The sequence below is a fragment of the Ochotona princeps genome, chromosome 7, assembly GCF_030435755.1.
Source record: "Ochotona princeps isolate mOchPri1 chromosome 7, mOchPri1.hap1, whole genome shotgun sequence".
Classification (NCBI taxonomy): domain Eukaryota; kingdom Metazoa; phylum Chordata; class Mammalia; order Lagomorpha; family Ochotonidae; genus Ochotona; species Ochotona princeps.
The window spans coordinates 43624339-43642550 of record NC_080838.1 but is presented as its reverse complement, the minus strand read 5'-3'; the positions used below and the strand labels follow the sequence as shown (position 1 = coordinate 43642550).

At 43.2% G+C, this 18212-nt stretch overlaps 1 protein-coding gene across 1 annotated transcript in view; it reads left to right on the top strand.

Moving 5' to 3' along the window:
- TET2 (tet methylcytosine dioxygenase 2) overlaps positions 1-18212 on the top strand; it is a 70965-nt gene that overhangs the window by 12573 nt on the left and 40180 nt on the right. Inside the window, exon 2 of the mRNA XM_058666980.1 lies at positions 15164-15312. The gene's annotated coding sequence lies outside the window, so the exon portion shown is untranslated. The remainder of the gene's footprint in view (positions 1-15163; positions 15313-18212) is intronic.

Genomic DNA, 18212 nt, shown 5'->3' with positions numbered 1-18212 from the left:
AGAGACAGAAAGATCTTCCGTCTGCTGGCTCACTGCCCACGTGGCCACAACGGCTAGAACTCAGCTGATCTGAAGTCAGGAGTCAAGAGCTTCTTCTGGGTCTGCCACACAGGTGCAAGATCCCAAGGCTTTGGGTCATCCTTTACTACTTTTCCAGACCACAAGCAGGGAGCTGGATGCAAAGTGGAGCAGCTGGGACACAAACCGGCACCCACATGGGATCCTGGTGCGTGCAAGACGAAGACTTTAGGCACTAGGCTACCACGCTGGGCTGACCTCACAATTCTTAAATTCTAAATGTCTCTTTTGTTCTTGATTGAAGAAATAGATTTTCTTCTCAGATTTCTAAATTGTAGCATTGCTGAATGAATTTTACTTGGTCTACTGACTCTGTTTTCTCTTGTTTGGATCACTATTGTTTTGCTCCATTGTTTTTGCTTCTGTTTTTTTGCCTCCTCTTAGTTGGTGTACAACCCTAAGGTTTTTCTTCTTTCCAAAACTGGTGTGTGTAAAGAAAACAAGTCATTACCTGTCAAGTGCCTGTCCCTTGTTGTATCTACAATCATAATTTAAAGGCATTTTAGGAGATGCTGAGCTTGTTAAGTTACGTAGTGTTGTTGTGGTGATTGCATTGCATTAGGTAACATTTTTCTTAGTCAGATGCTTGCTGGGGCCCTTATCTTTTCAGATGGGGCCAGATTGTTGCTCTTTGTAAACGCATCTCTCTCAGCATTCAATGCTTAGGTCGCTGCAGCAAGTTTTGTTTCTTCATCTTCATTGTGTCTTAGATCTTCAGATGAGTTTTTAGTGAAAGTTCCTGTCGTCTTGATGTCTTGTTGACGTTGCATTTCTAGTCACTCATTCTGATTTGTTTTCAAAAGTAATACTTTTTTTTTTGTGGTCAGATCCTGTGGGATGAATTATATGGTGCAGAAAAAAAATGTAGAATTAAAATTTTGTCTTAACCATCACTCATAATCCAAAAATCAACCTCAAGAAGATTATGTGTGTAGGTGCACAATGTGCAACTGACTTTTTTTCTTTGTCTTAAATAATGAGAATGCTAGAGTCCACGACTTCCAAAATTTGGCAGTACAAAAGATTTTCAGAAAGCTGATTCATAAAGGTACTTTTCCCCCAGAGCCTAGATACAGGGAATGTAACGTCAACAAGAGAAGCAGTAGACAAAGGATACCCCATTTTTGGCAACCTCCTCAACCCACCTTCAGGTGTGACTTCAGTGTCGCCAGAGCCCTCTTTAGAAGTCTCCCCGTCTCTGTGCCCTTCTTTTTCAGTCTCGTCATTCACCCACATGAAAGTTCAAACAAGAGCGGTAGAATTCTTTTCATTTGCAGGAAATGTGAGGAAAATGCCAGAGCAAAATAAATACTGCATATACTTCTTTATATGTGAGAGCTAAAATTAAAAGAAGCAAAACAACAAAAAGAAATGCATATTATTGGATGCAGTTGTCAACCTGTGTTTTTTTATATTTTATATTTTTTTACATTATTTATATAAGCAAGAGCAACACATGTCTGTATGGTCCTCCTTTAGGGTGGGAGGGTTGAGGTATGGCGCAAGGGGGTACACAAACGTTTCGTTGTTTTCTCTGCTGTGTTTGCAGGGATGGAAGGGGTGGTGCCCATTTCTTGTTATAAATCTACATCAGCCTCCCGGGGATGGGGGATGGTCATTTGGTGATGCCTTAGAAACCCCGTTGTGGGGAATTATGTCCCGAGTGTGTTACTTGTGTCGTTTTGATAGCTTTGGTTGTACCAGGGTTGAGAAGCTTTCTAAGGTCTGCTGGCTGACCAAGTCCACCTCAGTATGTATCACATTGCAAAGCCTGGACAGGAGAGTCGGCCAAGCACAGGCCCAGCTCTCACCCTCTCCAGTGGGAGCTGCTAGCAGGAAATCCCCAGAATTCTCCCAGCAAGCCTGTTCCCAGCCCTGGTGATTGTGGTTCAAGGCAGGAGCTGCATCTCAGCAGGTGAGTTTCCTGAGATCTCCTGCTAGGGCCCTCAATCTGGCCTCTGCACGCCTTTGGATGCTGCCCCCTAGCCTAGCCCGGGTGAGTTCCATGTCATTGCCCCTGGCTCTCCACAGAAACTGGTGGTGCAGCAGTCCCACAGAGGCAAGCCCTCAGGTCCCCTATAGAATCTGCCTCCAGACCCTGTTCCTTCGCATTCTCGTGTGTACTGTGGCCTAGCCCAGCCAGGCATGCCTTCCAGCCCCAGCTTTTGCGTCTGGTAGAGGGCTGTAGGCAGCCCAGACATCCCACAGGAACAGATGCCTTGGCTTGACCCAGAAGTGAGTGCCCTCAGTTTCCCCCATCTAAATCACTTTGTCAGTTCTCTCACCTACCTGTGAGTGAAGTGCCTGGGTTGGTGGGAGCACCTCGGAAAGTCAGTCCTCCCCAGTCAAACAAGCTTTTATCTGCTCTCACTCCGATATGTTCCCAGATCTCAATCTCTGGGCAGTCTGCAACCCTGAGACCAGAATGGTGTGTCTCAACCGAATTTTCCCTGCCTTCCTCACCTATTTTTTTTTTTAAAAAAAGAAAATTAGAATTCAATAGGCAATGATGCTGGCACATGGTATAATCAACACAGATTGGTCATTTACCAGGCCCGGAATGCCCACCAGTCTTGGTTGTTTTTCCCTCAGCGGTGAAGCACTTGCCTAGCTACAAGGCAACCTACGCAGTTGCCTACAGCAGGTGGGGGTGGGGGAGGGGGTGTCAAAATTGTTTTACATCTCTGTCAAACTAGTAGAAATTATAATAGTGTGGTTCTAGTGGTCTTGTGATTTTATTTTATGAGTGAAATTGTACATCTTTATAGCTCTTGCCTCTTTTCTGGGTGGACTATGGAACCAGTAATTCTTTGAGTATAACATAGATGAAAAATAGAAAGTTGATAACTTACACATGTCACGGTGCTTCTCTTGCTTAACCATTCATACATCCTCATTTTGCTTGCAGTGCCAGCCAGTGTCCTGAAGAACTGGCTGCTCTGTAGATTTCTCGATTCTTGTCATTCCAGTAACTTGACTTACTCGTCAGGAACAAAGTGAGGATCTTTTTCCTCCGGGTCTTTGCACTTGGCACCAGTTCCTCGATCACCCTTCATTCAGATCCTTCCCTTGTGAACTCTCCCTGGTTTTCAGATTCTGGCTCTTCTAATGGAGATCCCATGTTGTTCCCTGTCAATCTTCACTGCCAGAATTAACTCAACTTTAAAAAAGGAAAAGTTGGACCTGGCGCAATAGCGTATTGGTTAAAGTCCTCACCTTGAACACGCTGGGATCCCATATGTGCGCCAGTTCTAATCCCGGCAGGCCCCGCTTCCCATCCAGCTCCCTGCTTGTGGCCTGGGAAAGCAGTCCAGGACGGCCCAAAGCTTTGGGGTTCTGCACCCATGTGGGAGATCTGGGAAAAGCTCCTGGCTCTTGGCTTCAAGTCTGCTCATCTCCAGCTGTTGCAGCTGTTTCGGTGTAAAGTAAGGGACGGAAGATCTTCCTCTCTGTCTCTCCTCCTCTGTGTATATCTGACTTTCCAATAAAAATAAATAAATCTTTTTTTTAAAAAAATGAAAAGTTACTTTCTTCTCTGCTCCCTTCAACAGGTGTGAGTTCTTGGAGTTCAGAGACATGGCTTGGTGATTTATATCTTCCTGTGCACACACATGTGCACACATGCGGTGATAGCACACAATAAGTATTTGTGAGCTTAGATATGGATAAGGGAATACAGTTTTTTTTTTAAAGCGCAGTAATGTAATTATGTTCTGATCCATATTGCGTGCTTTATAAAACGTTGATTTGGTGAGTTATTCACTGATTCACTAACCAAATGTCCACAAAGGCTTAGTGGGGCCAGGCAGAGTCCAGGAAATAGCAACTGAATGTGTGTTTCTTGTGTGGATGGTGGGGCCCAGGTGCTCTTTGTACACAGCAAGGTTGGAGAGCACAGCCTGCCAGGACTGTAGCCTAGTTACTTCAGTATAGAGTGTAGACGTGCCCAATAGCATCTTGGTGAAAACTGACTTCCAGATCCATGTAGCGTAGCTGTGGTAATCTCCCAGAGATGAAGCATGCAATAGCAGCAGCAGTGTTCTTTTCAGTGTGATTTGTAAGCCCCATGAATGGAAATTGGGAATTCCAGTTTGGTTTGGTTTGATGTGAGGAGTCCCCTTCTTGCCATCTGATTTTCATTTAGGAAGTGAATGCTTGTAATAGAAAGTTATTTGTAGTCAGATGTTACATGTGGATGACTTACGTCCCTTCTGACCTGACTTCTGATCGTGCCTGACGTCATGCACAGCTCTGGAGGTGACGTAGCTACCTGGCATAAACCTGGAGTGTGAAGTCATTTTATTTCAGCCGCACTTGGAAGGAGGGTTGACAGCCCACTGCGGCGAGTTCCTGTGAAGCAGCGGTCTCTCTCAGCTTCTGCAGGATTAGAGACTTTCCTTCCTGGCATGGTGACTACTTAGGTGAAACCTCATGCATGAACTAACCATTGTTCATTTGATTGTAACCTTTCTCCTCTCTTAGAAGTTACAATGTTGTTCCTCTCTGGTCAACTGACAATAGATAGACATTGTCCCTGCACATCTGCAAATATAAGAAGATATTCCAACATTTGCTTAACATATGGATTAGACTGTTGATTATACATGGCTTATGGACTTGAACTTGCTTCTCACTAAAGTCTTGATAAGGGCAGTCTGGCTTCTTCAACTCTACTTTGTTTAATGGTGATTTTCTTCTGACATGAATTTGAAAAACCTCCTTGTATTAGAAGGTTAGTCACATCATGTGAAAGAAAACAGAAGTTGCCATGTGCATGTGCTTCTTGACTTTGTACATAAATACACCCAGATAAGAAGCTAAATTGGGCCGAGTGGCTAAAGTCCTCGCCTTGAAAGCCCCGGGATCCCATATGGGCGCCGGTTCTAATCCCGGCAGCTCCACTTCCCATCCAGCTCTCTGCTTGTGGCCTGGGAAAGCAGTCGAGGATGGCCCAAAGCCTTGGGACCCTGCACTCATGTGGGAGACCTGGAAGAGGTTCCGGGTTTCCGGCTTCGGATCGGCGCAGCACCGGCCGTTGCGGCTCACTTGGGGAGTGAATCATCAGATGGAAGATCTTCCTCTTTGTCTCTCTCCTTCTCTGTGTATATCTGGATTTCCAATAATAATAAATAAATCTTTAAAAAATAATAATGACTTAAAAAAGAAGCTAAATTTGTGCATTTTTTACTTCAAAAAGATTATGATCAACAATGCACTTTTTGAGTCTTTTTTTACATTTCCTTTTTTTTTAAAGATTTATTTATTTTTATTAAAAAGGCAGATATACAGAGAGGAGGAGGGACAGAGAGGAAGCTCTTCCCCCTGATGGTTCACTCCCCAAATGGCCAAAATGGCCAGAGCTGAGCAGATCCGAAGCCAGGAGCCTGGAGCTTTTTCTGGTGTCCCATGAGGGTGATTTTTGGGCCATTCTCAGCTGCTTTCCCAGGCCACAAGCAGGGAGCTGATTGGGAAGCAGGGCAGCCTGAATTAAAACCGGCGCCCATGTGGGATCCTGGCATGTTCAGGTGAGGACTTTAGCTGCTATGTTATATTGCCAGGCCCACGTTTTGAGGCTTTATTGCTCAGACCCCACATTTATTTATTTCCCTAATTACCTGCTAATTCAACCTACCTTCCTTGGTTGTTAGTTTTAAGATACAGTCCCTAATCCTATGACTAATCAGGCTTATTTGTATTTTACCTGGGATATTTTGAAGCCAGGTCAATCATCTTTTCTAAACCCTGATCTACCTCTTTTGTGGATAGTATGTGTTGTGTGTGCATTTGTGAACATGGCAGTACCTAAAGGCAATTTAGCCACAAGTAATCTACTTTTAGAGGAGTTTACTTTCCCGGGAAATTCTTGGTGATGTTTACTTTGCCATGCAATAAAGAATTTTTGTGAAAACACCATGGCATAATTTATGTGTTTCTATTTGCTCTGTCACTTTAGAACTGGTGGTTCACATTTGAATCTTCGTTTTTGTTTCTAGAATTCAGAAGTTGCTAAGTAACTTTAATCCTTTTCAACAAAGGACAGTCAACAATTTCCTGCTATCTTCAGATTCTGTCTCGCCTGGAAGATCTAGCCAATCAAGGATGATGAACAAATTTCTTCAATGTGCATGTCTGCCTGTTCATTTGCCCAGATGTCCTCAGTGCTCTAGCGGCTGCTGTAGTAGAACTCAGTATGAACACTTTGGTGGCAAGAGCCATCACCACTGCTGGCAGAATACGTGTATCAGAAAGCCAGAGGTGTGAAGCCTCCCTTGGACACAAACCTAGCACTGATGTGCGGCGTGTCACCGTACTGGTTGACATCTTAACTGCCACAGCAAGTGCCCACCTCTGCTATTCTTAAGCATTTCTAACAAGTCAACTTTTAAGTAGCAATTGTTTCATAATTTTTCCAGGAAGTTTTACAGCATGAAAATACAGTATAATGTAATGATAATTTCTTTATGACTCCACACTATTAACTGCATGTGAATTTGCACTTTCTCATACTAAATGTCTCGGGGGGGGGGGGATATATAAAGTAATCATCTCATTCCTTACATAAAGGCTGAACTTATTATTTTTTTTTTAAAGATTTTATTGTTATTGGAAAGCCGGATATACAGAGAGGAGGAGAGACAGAGAGGAAGATCTTCCGTTCGATGATTCACTCCCCAAGTGAGCCGCAACAGGCCGGTGCGCGCCAATCCGATGCCGGGAACCAGGAACCTCTTCCGGGTCTCCCACGCGGGTGCAGAGTCCCAAAGCTTTGGGCCGTCCTCGACTGCTTTCCCAGGCCACAAGCAGGGAGCTGGATGGGAAGTGGAGCTGCTGGGATTAGAACCGGCGCCCATATGGGATCCCGGGGCTTTCAAGGCGAGGACTTTAGCCTCCAGGCCATGCCGCCGGGCCCAGGCCGAACTTATTTAATGTTGCTTACACATATTGCGATGTGGTACCAGCGGCGTCCTGCGCGGGGGGCCGAGCAGCTTCGGGCTCTCAGGCTCACCGAAGACCGTACCTCACCTGTGAGTTTCCGGCTCCTCATGGGGCTGAGCAGTGCCCCGCGCCCAGCCCAACGCTGCTCGGCGGAGCGACCCCACAATTTTCATCTTTACATTTTCATTTCTCCCGTAGTGTTGTTCTCAAGCCATAACTAGTAGATTTACAAGGGCGTGTAACACTGCTTTGTTCCTTTTTCAAGAATCCCTTACTTAAAGATTGTAAAAGCAGTGAGAGCTGATGCATGGCAAGTAAGGCTGTGCTGGCACTCCTGCAAACAGTTCCAAGGTGGCTGTCATTGTGAGACCATGAATACCACTATTCTTTCCTAAGGACTCCACTATCCTTCTCCAGGAGAACACTGGGCTTTGAAATATCACCTGTTATATTATCATTTGTGTGTATGTTGGCAATTATTTATCTTAACTTGGTGATCACTAACCTTCTTTAAGAATTATGATAGGACCTGGTGTAGTAACCTAGTGGCTCAATCCTCACATTGTATCTGGTGGATCCCATTTGGGCGCCGGTTCTAATCCCGGCAGCTCCACTTCCCATCCAGCTCCCTGCTTGTGGCCTGCGAAAGCAGTTGAAGACAGGCTAAAGCCTTGGGACCCTGTACCCACGTAGGAGACCTTGAAGAAGCTCCTGGCTCTTGGCTTCTGCTTCACTTGGAGAGTGAACCAGAGGACAGAAGGTCTTTTGGTTTCTCCTTCTCTCTGTAGGTCTGCCTTTCCAATAACAAAATAAATCGCTTAAAAAATTATGATAGGGGTATTTTCTGAAGTCTAAATGACACTTCCAATTTGGGAAAATTGTTTGTTTTTAGTAAATTATATATTCACAAAAAAGGGAAAAATACACATTCACAGCTTTTTCGGCACCTGTTTATGTATTTGAAAGACGGAAAGGTGGGTGGGGGAACTTCCATCCATTGATTTTTTTTCCCAAGTGGCTGTCATAGCCTAGTTTGGATTATGGGGTTTACCAGTGTCACAGATGGAAGTTTTACCCACTATGCCACATTGCTAGCCCCAATACTAATTTGACTTCATAGCTTAGTTCTGAGTTACCTGTCTCAGAACATTCTTATTTAAAATTATTGGTTAGGTTATAGATGATTTATAATGATCACTTTTAAATAATTCTTTTTACTTTCTGGAACAAATTAAAATGTTGGGATGTGATAAGCCTAAATACAGAGAAAAGAAGAAATAGAGAAGAAAGATCTTCCATTCACTGGTTCACTCCCCATATGGCTGCAATGTCTTTGAACCAATCGAACAGAAGCTTCCTCTGGGTCGTCTCCCATGGGTGCAGGGGTCATTTTCCTCTGCTTTCCCAGATATGTTACAGGAAGCCAAATGGAAAGTATAGGGTGGGGAGAATCCAAGTACCTATGAAACTGTTTTCACATAATACAATGTAATTAATGTAATTAATGAATTAATGAATTAAAAATAATAAATAAATTTTTAAAAAAAGTATAGCATCCAAGACTCGATGCAGGCCATAAGCAACGAGTTGGACTAGAGGTGAAGCAGTTGAGATACAAACCAGCACCTATATGGAATCCCAGCCATACAGGCAGAAAGCTTAGCCTACTATGCCACGGTGCCAAAATTAACTGGCAGCCTTATGCTTCATTTTGGCGAATTCTAAGGAAACAAAAATGTTGCTTTGGATGTAATCATGAGCTTTATTTGAAAATTTAATGTTGATTTGTATATTCAAGTTGCTTGTGTTATAAAACAGTATATGTTGGACAGTATCTGAAACTAGCAAAGCCTCAAGGCTGGGTTGGAGCAGAGGTGATACAATTTATTCTTTTATAGTCTTTTCTGGTTACAAATCATGAATTTATCAGTCAAACCTGAGTGGCTTATATTTTGATAGCTCTTTGTGTATACTCCCTGAGTTTGCTGATAGGACCAATGGAATAGAAGTTCTTCCAAGATGAGTGGAATCAATGTCAACCTTAGAAACTTTAAAGTCAGTGTAATATCTTTCCCACTGTTACTTAGCAAGTCTCAAATGACAATTTTCCTTTTAGTACCCTTTAGGGTGCTGTATCAGAGGACAGGCAGTTGGGACTCACAGGTGAAAGCAGTCCCCTTGCCTGATATTTTCAGTTTCCATCTATTGTGGTTTTCAAAGAGGCCTCTTTTAAAAAATACCCATTTATTAAAAATTTTCTATCTTGAGTGAAAATCTAGCTAACAGTGCTAGTGGAATTGAATGCCTGTGCCCGTCATGGTCCTACGATTGTTCAACAATTCCATTGTGTAACAGACATTCTATGCTACAGGGTTTGTAACTGCTTGTTAACATTTCTGCTTTGCTGAGCAATTTTAGTTCTGTGAGACTGTTTATTGGAAGTCCCCCTGAGTAGAGTAGATTTGTTTTGCAAAAGCTTACTAGAGTCTTCCTTGAGTCACTATTTTGAGAAAGGGGCATGGAGTAGATACTCCAAGGATCTTTGGTTTATTCTTAGAGTTTAACTTCTATGTAGCAAGGTGTGGTAGCCTAATTGGTAAAATCCTCTCATTGCGTGTGCCGGGATCTCATATGGGTACTGCTTTATGTCCCTGACTGCTCCACTTCCCTTCTAGCTTCCTGCTTGAGGCCTGGGAAAGCAGTCGAGCACAGCCCAAAGCCTTAGGACCCTGCACCCACGTGGGAGACCCAGAGGAAGCTCCTGGCTCTTCACTGGCTTAACTTTGCCTGTTGTGGCAACTTGGGGAGTGAACCAGTGGATGAAAGACTCTTTTCTCTGTTTCTCCTTCTCTCTACAAAACTGACTTTAATAAAAATAAGTAACTCTAGTAAAAAAAAAAAATATTATGGGAACAGCCATTGCCACCAAATATGTGACATTCTGCAAGACCACTTCTTGTTGGACCCTATTGGGATCATTTACTTGCAGAAAGAAAGGTGTTTGTATGGGAGAGACAGAGTGTGTATGTACATTTGTATGCTAGCATGCAGAACTCTGGGCATATCCTGCTGACGTCATAAGCTGCTGTTTTAGAACTCGGTAAGAGTCATGTGAAGGGGCACTACAGTTAATGCAGCATTGCAACAGGAAGGAAACGACTATTGGTGGGAAACTTTGAAGAGGCATGCATGAGGGCACAGGAGAAGCACGAAAGGGAAAGACTTGATTCAGCACTTGATTCATAGCCCAGTTCTTAATGGAAGTGGTTCATGACATTTGATCTGATGTACGGGTGTATTGAAAGGAGAATTTATTTATTGCCCAAAAAGATTTCACTGCAAGATAGCTAATTATTACTGTATACCAGTTTATATGTAGAATAATAAGTGTCTAGAATAACTGTTTCCCTTTTTCCTTTTATCTTTTTGTGGAAGGGAAATTGTGCTCTTTACATGAACACGGTAGGTAAGAACCCAGGCACTGGTTTCTACACAGTGTGTGTTAACCAAGGTTCACAACAGAGATTCAGTGATTGAGGATGTGTTACATTTACTGTTTTTTTTTTTTTTTTTAAGGTTTAGTTTTATTTGAAAGGCAGAATTACGGAGGGAAAGAGAGACACAGAGATCTTTCTGCTGCTGCTGCTCAGGTCTTCAAATGGCCACACTGGCCAAAGCTGAGCTGATCCAAAGCCAGGAACTTCTTCTGGGTTTCCTGCATGGGTACAGGGGCACAGGAAGTTGGGCCACCCTCAGCTGCTTTCCCAGGGTGCTGGGTGGGAAGGGGGTCCACTGGAAAATGAACTGGAGTATTATTTTTGATGTTGACATTGTGGAAAATTGCAGAAAGCAATGAGTTGCTCACTGAATAGCCTTTTGTTATTGTTTTCAATAAATATAGCGCATGTGGGTTGGTTGAGCTTTACCACAACATCAGCTGGCAGATGCTGGCACTGGAGGCTAATTTTGTTAAGTGAAACTGCAGAACCACCTGGACAATGCAAGATCTAGGACTGGGAGTGGGCCTAGTAGGAAAACTGTTGGTATCTCTCTCTTGGGTTGCCATTCCCATTGGTGAGCATGGAAACCAGGACTAGGGGCAGGCATGGCTAGACAGAGTGATATCCGCCGGCAGGTGTGTGTGGGCTGGATGGGGGCTGGTTGGGTTGAGCGAGTCTTCAATGGTCATTGACATACACAAGAGCTGGATGGGATGTGGGAGGGACAGGACCAGTCTACTGTACATATTGGCAATCACGGGAACCAGGGCAGGAGGCGCTCCTGATGGGGACTATTGTATGTCGCCCCTATTACTAGGCTGCAGCTCCCACTGCTTGATATAGCTAAGTGTGTGGTGGGGAGGACCAGGTGAGCTGCAACACACATTGGTTTGTAGTTAGCACAAGGCTGGAGATAGAACTGACCCAGCAATTGCAACCACCAATGTGAGCGTAAGCTGATGGGGGCAACAGACTGTGCTGGACCCTGTATTGGCAAGCACACACAAGAATCAGGTCTGGAATCACTTCAGATGAGGTTTCTTTGGGGATCCCCCAACTGAATCGCTGTGCTTAGAACTCCAATCATGGAGAGAATTGTAGGTCCAATGGTCTGACTGTGGAGTACATGTGTCAGAACTGGGCCTTCTCAGTGGCTTAGATGGCACAGTGGACAACATCGTCAGTTGCACATGGAGGATATGACAATATGTTAGAACCTGCAGAGGACACCTAGTACCATAACAGAGGATGGAGGACAGAACAGATTGATCAAGTACCCAGTCAAGTGTTGAGCAGTGACAAGATGGGCAAACGGAGATTCTAAGGTGGACTGTGTCAGCCAGTGGGTTCTGGAGAGATTTCATCGTACTTGGAATGGTGAGATTGGCAGAAATTTAGAACTGTTGAACTACCAAAACCACTTGAGCAGTGCCCTCGGAGCATGCCCCACACTGGGCACCCTGCGATGGTTGGGAGGCTAGGTGTGGCTCCTCCCTTTACTACCTCCTTCCTGCAGATACAGGAAGGAAAAACGAGAATGTGGAAATAATGGTTTTACTCACTTTCTTGTAGTCATTGATCCTTTGCACCCCAGTAAACTATGTAAGGGTCATCAAAATAAAAATAAAAAATTGAAAATAATTTTTCTTTCTTTTTTTTTTTAAGATTTTATTATTATTGGAAAGCCGGATATACAGAGAGGAGGAGGAGAGACAGAGAGGAAGATCTTCCATCCGATGTTTCACTCCCCAAGTGAGCCGCAACGGGCTGGTGCTGCGCCGATCTGAAGCTGGGAACCAAGAACCTCTTCCGGGTCTCCCACGCGGGTGCAGTTTCCCAATGCATTGGGCCGTCCTCGACTGCTTTCCCAGGCCACAAGCAGAGAGCTGGATGGGAAGTGGAGCTGCCGAGATTAGAACCGGTGCCCATATGGGATCCCGGGGCGTTCAAGGCGAGGACTTTAGCCGCTAGGCCATGCCGCCAGGCCCATTTTTCACAGTACAATTCCACAGGCACAGGGATTCCTCCTTCCTGTGCATTTACTGCCTGCCCCTGTATTAGTACAATACTACATTTTTTCAGCAGCAGTCCAAAATCCCATTCTGTATCATGACTTTGTAGGTACAGGCAAAGGTAGACATCTGGTATTTTCGTTTTATTGGGAATCCTCTCTCCTTTTATCTGGGATTAGAGATGCATATTGCAATGTATCTTCACTTCTTCACGGTGATCTGTGAGAATGTATACATATGCATGTTTATCTGTATGCTTTTAACTTGTATTTTGCATAAAGGTTGGCTTATTTCACTGAGAATAGTGGTCTCCAGTTGAGACCATTTTGTTTTAAATAGTAGAATTGAATTGTTATTAATCGTAGAGTAGTATTCCATGGAATAGAAGTGCCATCTGGGTTTTTTTCCATGTCTATTATAGATTGTGCTGCTATAAATATAGTGTTACGGGATGCTTTCTTACACAAATTTTACTTCCTTGGGATTCGTTGGGTCATGGAGAGCTCCATTTTCAGTTGTCTGAGCACTCTACTGATTTCTGTAGTTGCTGCACTAGCCCACATTACCACCAATAGTGGAGGAGGGTACTATGTGCCTTCTTTAGATGCTTGTTTCTTTTTAATTCTTGAGAGGAGAGAAGAAAAATTCAGTGTCAGCATTTTCATTGTGAAAGCTTATTCCAAGATCTCATAGTGTTAATTTCAAGATAGGAATCAAGTATGCATATTTATTCTGAATATTATTACACTGGAACAAGTCAGGATCATAGATCATACTGAGTCGTAATCTCACAAGAGACTGTTTATCAGGGATGTTTGCTTTGAAGCTACGGGAGCTTCCTGCTTGAAGCATTGAAACTTCATCCCATTTCCACTAGAGTTTGCAAGCTGATTTCCCGGTCGCCCACATCAATTCTTGAGGAATACTCGGGCCTCTAGCACTCCTGATTCTGTGCCAGTTCTTGAAGGGTAATCCCATTAAGGCTGCTGAGGATCTGTGATCACCCTTCTGCAGCTCAAAGAAGTAACAATGAAAATCTGAGTGAATGAATGGTCATTTTAGCAAAAAATAAAGATAACACACTATTGCCTTTTTCCATGTTTGTTCCATAAATTGATGAACATACCTAGATCTTTAAGATTTGAATGTTTTCTTTGCTTGACCTGCCTCATGGCTGTTTAGTATATAATATTCCTTTCTGGAAGTATTTATTTAACTGTTTAATCTCCTCATTCCTTCAGGCACTGAGTACTGTAATTGAGACTTTCTCCATTGATGCTTCCCTGCTTTCTTTCATTGGTTGTACCATTCTCTAATTTAGGCTGATATAACTTTATACATAAAATAATAATCCAGTTTATTGCATATGATTATTTGTAATACCCTAATCTTCTACCAATTCACACTTATCTAATAATTCAAAAGATATAAAATAACAAAATGGAAGAATTGGAACCCAGATAAATTACAAAAGCAGTTTGTTCCTCAAAGAGGTACCTAGAGAATTACCATATGATCCAACAATTCTATTCCCAGAAGATTTGAAAACATGTCTATTGAAAAGACAATAAGGTGGAGGAATCCACCAAGGGGGGGTGGGGTTTGGGGGGGAATCCAGTGCCTATAAAACTGTGTCACATAATGCAATGTAATTAATAAAAAAAAAAAGACAATAGACACTCTTGTCCATTATAACCAAAAGATGAAAGCAACTCCAGAGTTTATTTATGGGTAATTTAATATATAGTATGCACTACTACTACAGCAAGAAGAGTATCCCATATGGGTCCTTGTTTGTGTCCTGGCTGTTTCATTTCCAATCTAACTCCCTGGATTTGTGCCTTTCCCCCCCCCCCCCCATTTTATCGGAAATGCAGATATACAGAGAGAAGGAGATACAGAGAGAAAAATCATCTGTCTGCTAGTTCACTTCCCAAGAGGCCGCAACAGCCAGAGCTCAGCTGAGCCAAAGCCAGGAGCCAGGAGCTTCTTCCAGATCTCCCATGTCGGTGCAGGGTCGAAAGGCTTTGGGCCATCCTTGACTGCTTTCTCAGTCACAAGCAGGGAGCTGGATGGGAAGTGGGGCCACAGTACACTAACTGTCACCAATATGGGATCCCGGTGCATGCGACACAAGGACTTTAGCTGCTAGGCTACTGTGCCAGGCCCATGGTTTTGTTTTTCACATGTTTTTATTAGGTGATCAACAAATTAATGTTCAGGGGTTTACACTGATGAGTCTAAATCCTGTTTCACTTTACATTAGTAGTATCAGTGGAATGAAATGTGATCCTAACCTGTAAGTCAGAATCCCTGGGCAGAGAACCTCAGCTCGGTACCTCATCTTTTGACACCCAGGTTGAGAAGTAGCAGATGGCAATGATGACATCAGGGATCCTCAAGCCTAACTGATGATCAACAGGGATGCTTAGGACAGTGAAAGCGGCTATACAGGTTACAGTAACTCTATGCTGTATTGATTTGACAAAGATTATCTAATCATAAATGTTAATAGCTAAATACCCCATTATGTATCTAAAACAACCTAACCTGAACATACTAGGTGTGTGCTTTCCTAGCGGGTGTTAGCGTTTAATACCTTTTGCTAACTGTAAGATTCAATTTTTTGTTTTTCAGGCTGGCAAACATTGAGCAGCAGGCCCTCTCAAAATCGTCCTCTCAGCCTTGGTCCTGTTGAGTTGCCACACTTGGAGAAAGCAGGAGATGGGCTCGGCAGTGGCCAACAGGACATGATCCAGGAGGAGCAGTGAGGGATAAAGCTGCTGGTAAGGAGCTGGGGACACTTGACACATGGCTTGTTTACTATACAATGTGAATCTCTTCCAACCTGCAGTTGTTGCCTGAATTTAATGTTTATTGAAGATTTTCATCAGCATGCCAATGTCTATTAATATCTTTTTTGAAACCGTACTGGGTTTTTTTTTAAGATTTATTTTATTTTTATTGGAAAGTCAAATATACACAGAGGAGGAGAGACATAGTGGAAGATCTTTAATCCATTGATTCATTCCCCAAGCAGCCACCACAGCCAGTGCTCTGCCAATCCGAAACCAGGAGCCCAGATCCTCTTCTGGGATTCCCACACAGGTTCAGGGCGCCAAGGCTTTGGGCCGTCCTCGACTGCTTTCCCAGGTCACAAGCAGGGAGCTGGATGGGAAGCAGGGCTGCTGCGATTAGAACCGGTGCCCATATGGGATTCCGGCACATGTGAGGCGAGGACTTTAGCCACTGGGGTACTGTGCCAGGCCCTGTTAATATCTGTAAAAGCAAGGATGAAGCCAAACTGTAGGTACAATCTATAAGCACTTACGATAGAATCTCCTTCTACCCTCTGCTTGTGATGAGCAGGGTTCAGGGTGGTTTGCTGCTCTTACAAACAGCACTCCCTGATTCCACGTAGGCAGGTCTCATCAAATGTGTGCCCTTGAGCCAGCAACTTGATCAAGAGGAAATGACACCCCCTGTGTGGTTTTTTTTGTATGACATTGTGAAAATATACAGAAGCAGTGACAGGCAGAGAATTGAGCTTCAGGTTAAGTCCTTATTATGTGGTTGGCATATGAAATCTTCTCAATGTGCCAGCTGTCTGTTTCTGTGTCTGTTCTGCCACCCAGTACGACCCTGGTCCTGAGCAGTCCATTCCAGCATGTCCTCAGTTAAACTCCCATGATTCCTAGATGTTGCCAGTTGGAAGCCCTAGGGCCAGTGCATCTGCCTAGATTACCTTTGCCCCGGAATGTGAAGTCACTCTGAGACAAAAAGAACTCAGCACGTTTGTAACTCTCAGAATGAACATTTTCCCTTGCATGTTAATATTTTTAGAGTAATCATTGTCACTGAAAATAGACTTCCTCTTTCTCCCCTCAAGCTGGAAAATCTTAGGTAATTATGAATAAAGCATCTTTTGCTTTTCCCCTCCTCCCCAAGTGACTGCTTTACCACACACCATGAAGATCGTGGCCACTCATTCTGTGCTTGTTCTATTTAAGATGGAATTTTCATCTCTGTAGTGAAGATTTTTCTCTTGGAACTGAAGGGTGGAAAGGAAGGAAGTATCAATATTTGTTAAAAAAAAAAACTACAAAATAAATTACTAACAGAGTTCAAGAAATCAAACACTGACTGCTTGAGCATTTTGCAACCCTTCTTTCTGATTCTTCGCCTATATTCCCAGTTTTTCCCACCTCTTGCAAAAGCTTAGTTTTTATTTAGCTTTTGTCAGATGGCTAATTTAAGCTTCATTTATTTTTAGGAGAAAATAACCACAAGAGTTCTTTTTAGTACATTTATGAAGGCTTTGCTTTTGACTTTCAACCCAGCCAATAGGAAAGCAGATAATAGTAAATGATTGTAGTGTGTGTGGAGGGTGAGCATTTGGCCTAGTGTTAAGATGTTAGGATTCTCATATGACATTGGCATGTGTATGTTCCCCTCCCAGCTTCCTCTTACTAAGGACCTGTGCAGGTGGGGGTGCTGAGTTAGGTGGGTGACAGGGACTCAAAAAAATTTGAGCTTTCCTCTGCCACCTCTTAGGTGGTGCATTTCTAGGAAGTCAGAATTGGAAGCCTGCTGGGACTTGATTCTAGCCACACACAAGGCATCCTAAGCAGTGTCTTAACCCATCGACCCATCCTGCTTTCTGTTTCAACACAGAAATTCTTTCAGAAGTGTTTTTATACACGCATGAAATTCCAGGCACATTTGCAGTAGTGGGGCTGGTAAGTCACATAATTGGGTTCCTGCCCCACCCATGGGGGAGTCTGAATCCTGGGCTGCTGGCTTTTTTTGAGCAGGCATTTGAGAATTAAACCAGTGAATGGAAACTAGCTGAGTATCTCTGTCCTTCTTTATCTCTTGCTCTGTGTGTGTGCCTCACATAAATAAAAGCATTTTTAAAATTCTATTAATGCAAAGAAAATTTCCTAGAAACAATCTTTCCTTCATTGTTTCAATTATTTTTATAAGATTTTTTAGTAAATGATTATTTGAAAGGTGGAGAGTATGGACCAGGACTGAACCAGGCTCAAGCCAAGAGTTTCATTCATAAAGAGTCCCAAGGACCTAGGCCATCTCCTGCTTTCCCCGTTTTCTTATTAGGGGTCTGCTTTGGAAGCTGGGACAAGTCAGCAGGAACCAGTTCCTGCGTGGGCTGCTGGCATTGTAGGCAGAAGCTTATATCTCAACACTGGCCAATCCTCTTGAAGAGCTGTCTCCAAGCCCTGCTTTTCCATGGTGTCTCTGTAAGAAATCGTATTTCTCCTGTGATGTTTTGATGGTCTGTGTGTAGAATATTTAGAAGGTTTAGTTGTTCCTGATGATCTTTTTTGCATTTAAAATACATAGCAAAATTATTGTGTTCCCCGCCCCCCGCTTTGGCCTTTCACACTAAAAGAAGCTTTTCTTATTGGCCTGCAAAATAGGATGGCATGATTGTTAATTCTGATCAAGTCATTGATTAATGCCCAACATTTAAAATCCCACCTTAGCTTTAATGGGAACTGAAACCCATAGTCATGAGCAGTTTATCCTCGAGTCACAGAGTTCATTGGATCCAGTGAACTTCATGTTTTCTGCCACCCGTATTTTATTTTTACTGACATGTAATTGTCATGTGAGCAGAAATGTGTTTAAACAATAACATTTTTTTGAAATAGCTCTACAACTT